A 4,519-nucleotide genomic window follows, 5' to 3' on the forward strand; every position below is an offset into this window, starting at 1 on the left:
TGGAAATCTGGGCGAGATCTCATGTAGCCACAAGGCTGTATGGCAGTTTTTCATGGGGCAACTGGTTGCCTCACCATGACTTAGTATTTGATTTTCTACAGCAATTCTTCTGATTTATCAAAGATGGAGTCCTCCTCATGGCCACATGGCCATCTTTTTTGCTGGGCTGATGAAGTGCAATTCCTCTTATATCCTTTCAGCATCTTATGGCCTCAGCAATCAGAAAATGCATTGGAGACACTCGTGTTCTACTTCCTGTATACAGTAATGCTAATAGTACTGTGTTATTTCTATGGTGGAGAGGGACTGCTTGAAGCAAGCTTATCATCAGGACATGAAGATATGATTTTTGAAGCATGGAAAACTTAACCAGTGCTGTATGGATGAGTATACTTTTCAGTTAATCTCACGGAAAGTGCACATCATTTCTGTGGAATAATGATAATATTACATCAAAAGAAAATTCCTCACACAACTAAGGTATTTCAAACATTTTATTGTAAAAGATCTGGATATTTTGCTAACCGAATACTTGAGCACAAGTGTCGAGAGCTTGTGTGACTCTCCAAGCAGCTTCTAACAGGCACCTGAAGAATCTCATGGATAGGAGAACTTCACTTGATTGTAAGGCCTACAGAAAAATATCTTGTACCACACCCACTTGGTCAGATTTTCCCAAGGAGCCTGGGAAATCAGCTGAGCTGCGACATTAAGTCAGACCCCATTCCCACAAATCTGCCAGAGGCTTGTGTCTCAATATTCCTATAAAACCAACAATGAATAGTTCTTCCAGTTGTATCAAACATGGACAGGCACCGTGAATTTTATTAATAAAGTTGATCTACCATGTAGTGCTCAATGATCGTTTTGCCGACAAGTGATCAGATTCATGCTTAGATGCTGAACGCTCTTTTATCCAGGCCCCTTTCTAGAAGGCTTTCTACCAGACAGCAGCCTTCCAAGAAACCACACCCCCCCAAAATGACCTCCTTCCTACTGCTATACTCCTACCACCAGTTTCACTAATATCACACCAGAACCCTCTCCCCCCTTGTGGTTCCTCCAAGAGAGGCAAGCCCCCAAACATATAACTAGCAAAGACAGATGCTACTTCTGCCCAGACCAACACTCCCACATTCAGCCTATCCTTCCAAACCATGTGGAAACCACACGTGATTTTGGCCAATCCTTCCCCTCGGTCATGGTTGATATTAGCAAACAAGCTGCAGTCCTGCAACAGGCAGATATGTAGCACACTGCCAGTCAGATTCAGCCTGGGTTTTGCAATTGCAGCCACTTTAAAGCCAGAAATGCACTGCAAAAGGAAAAGAAAAAAAACCCCATCAGATTACACAGTTAAACACAACTGCTGGCTGATTACAGAATCAGCTGTATCAATTTCAAGATAGTTGCCCCTTGAATGACAAGATTTGTACAAAGTTCTTGAGTGAAACAAACTAAGACCATATGATTAGGGTTAGGGGCAGAAATTAAGGGCCTTGAACCCAACTTAAATCTTGCTTCAGTTTGCTTGTTCTATTGCCTTGATCATGATGGGCCTAAGTGGGTGGCACAGCACCAAAAATCTCATTTTTGGGGGGGTTATTTTTGCATTTGTGCGTGTGTAAGACAGAGCGAGTGCATGTGTATGCCTGTGCCTGGAAGTCATGGCAACCTCTGACAACTCCTACTAGGGCATGGAGGACGTTCAGAGAAGTGACTTGATAGCCTGCCTCTCACCTCCCAACCCTTGTATTCTTTGGAGGTCTTCCATCCAAATACTTGCCAGTGTCAGCCCTGCTTAGCTTTCGAGATCGGGCTTGCCTGGGCAACTCGGATCAGGACAGCATCAAAACCTTAATGTTACCAAGAGACAACATGAAGTGCACTCCTAAAGAGAGTTACACCCTCCTAAGCCCAGTGCCTTAAATTTCATATGATCATGTCAACAGAATTTCATCCTAACTCAACTGGAACAGAATCTCTTATGTAAATCAATGCATGCAGTTTTTCATATTTTCAAAACAGTGCTTGGCCCACCTTTATAAAATCAGTGCCATACTTTAAAAGCTGCACAGGTTACACGCATGCCTGCACAGAAGACGTATCGTTCTCTTGGGTTCTTTAAGGTAGCAAAGAAGCAAGCAGCACACATATGTATTATCTTTAAAAAGTAAAGTTTCCTGATTACTCATGGGGAAAAGGAACTGGGAGTTTAAAACAAAAACATCCTGTCTTACTTCTCTAATCTACATGTTGTCTCTTTTACTTTCACCTCATGTCTGAGCCAAAGGTGAGAGTTAGAACAAAGAACAGTAAAACTTTCTAAGCCTCCACCCCAGGACATCTTCAGATCTATTGATCAGCCAATGGACAACCCTGTCAAGGATACCTATTCATTATGCATATTGTCACCTAAACTCTGGCAGGTAAGACATGCAAGCTACTCTATTGGTCTTAAGCAAACTGACTAAGCAATTAGCATGCATAAGTAAACACATTAATTCTTTCATGACATCAGGAAAGGAACTTGCTCACATATCCCAACACTTTCCCTATACCCTATCCGTGATTGAGCAGACATTCAGTGATCAAACTAGTGTCCTTGTCCAGTGGTCTGCAACCTATGGCTCTGGAGTCAAACATGACTCAGTACAGAACCAAGCATGGCTCTTTCAAAAATAAAATGAAATCTTTAAGTTAAGGTAATTGGGAGAGGAAGGTGGCAAGCTACAAGCAGCAGTATGCGAAGGGAATGACAACCAAAGATTTTTATTGGATGGTGGCTGAGGCAGCATAAAAACATAAGAGAAGCCAATGTTGGATCAGGCCAATGGCCCATCCAGTCCAACACTCTGTCACACAGTGGCCAAAAATACCAGGTGCCATCAGGAGCTCCGGCAGTGGGGCCAGGACACTAGAAGCCCTCCCACTGTTGACGCCCCCCCAAGCACCAAGAATACAGAGCATCACCTGCCCCAGCCTGTGAGCCCCTATCTATACCTTGTGGCTAATAGCCACTGATGGACCTCTGCTCCATATGTTTATCCAGTCCCCTCTTGAAACCGTCCATGCTTGTAGCCGCCACCACCTCCTGTGGCAGTGAATTCCATGTGTTAATCACTCTTTGGGGGAAGAAGTACTTCCTTTTATCGGTTCTAACTCAGCAATTTCATGGAGTGCCCACAAGTTCTTGTATTGTGAGAAAGGGAGAAAAGTACTTCTTTCTTGACCTGTTCTATCCCATGCATAATCTTATAAACCTCGATCATGTCACCGCTCAGCTGTCGTTTCTCCAAACTAAAGAGCCCCAAGAGTCTTAACCTTTCTTCATAGGGAAAGTGTTCCAACCCCTTTATCATTCTAGTTTCCCTTTTCTGCACTTTTTCCAATGCTATGATATCCTTTTTGAGGTGTGGTTACCAGAACTGTACACAGTGCTCCAAATGAGGTCACACCATCGATTTATACAGGGGCATTATGATACTGGCTGATTTGTTTTCAATTCCCTTCCTAATAATCCCCAGCAGTGTTGGCCTTTGCCACATTGAACCCCATTTGCCACGCTGACGCCCACTTGCCCATCCTTGACAGATCCCTTTGGAGTGCCTCACAATCCTCCCTGGTTCTCATCACCCTGAACTACTTCATGTCATCTGCAAATTTAACCACTTCACTGCTTACTCCCAACTCCAAATCATTAATACGCAGATGACACCCAGCTCTATTTGATGTTGGGCAGCCAGTCGGACTCCAACCCAGATCTGCTCAGGCTGAGTAGGCTGAAATTAAACCCGGCGAAGACGGAGGTTCTGTGCTTGAGTCGGACCGGATTGGGGTTAGGGCTCTCGCTCCCGAACTTCGACGGGGCACCTCTGGTGCCAGCTTCGGAGGTTAGGAGCTTGGGAGTGCTCCTGGACCCCACCTTAACGATGGAGGCCCAGGTGGCAGCCACTGCCAGATTGGCCTTTTATCATCTTCGGCTGATACGGCAATAATTGGTTCCTTTCCTTGACCGCAGTGACCTGGCTACAGTGATCCATGTGACAGTCACCTGGACTACTGTAACACTCTCTACATGGGGCTGTCTCTGTCGCAAATCCAGAAGCTGCAGCTGGTGCAGAATGCTGCGGCCAACTTGTTGGTGGGTGCCCCTAGGTGGGATCACACCCGACCTGTGCTGAAAGCGCTGCACTGGCTGCCTATAGCATATCGGATTCGCTTCAAAGTGCTGATGCTTACCTTTAAAGCCCTACATGGCCAGGGTCCGACATACCTGAGGGACCGCATTTCCCCACATATTCCCCAAAGAGCACTTTGGTCGGGGTCACAACACCGGCTGGTGACCCGGGGCCCTAAGGAGGCCAGGCTTGCAACAACAAGGGCCAGGTCCTTTTTAGTGGTGGCTCCTATCTGGTGGAACGAGCTCCTGGAGGAGATCAGGGCCCTGCGGGACCTTGTGCAGTTCCGCAGGGCCTGTAAGACGGAGCTCTTCCACCAGGCTTTCGAGTAGGAGCCG

At 45.9% G+C, this 4,519-nt stretch overlaps 1 protein-coding gene across 1 annotated transcript in view; it reads right to left on the bottom strand.

The window, feature by feature from the left end:
- Nucleotides 1-489: 489 nt before the first annotated feature.
- Nucleotides 490-4,519, bottom strand: part of BOD1 (biorientation of chromosomes in cell division 1) — a 15,479-nt gene continuing 11,449 nt past the window's right edge. Inside the window, exon 4 of the mRNA XM_015415583.1 lies at nt 490-1,315. The gene's annotated coding sequence lies outside the window, so the exon portion shown is untranslated. The remainder of the gene's footprint in view (nt 1,316-4,519) is intronic.

This window comes from Gekko japonicus, unplaced genomic scaffold, assembly GCF_001447785.1.
Source record: "Gekko japonicus isolate JY-2015 unplaced genomic scaffold, Gekko_japonicus_V1.1 scaffold2185, whole genome shotgun sequence".
NCBI classification, from domain to species: Eukaryota; Metazoa; Chordata; class Lepidosauria; order Squamata; family Gekkonidae; genus Gekko; species Gekko japonicus.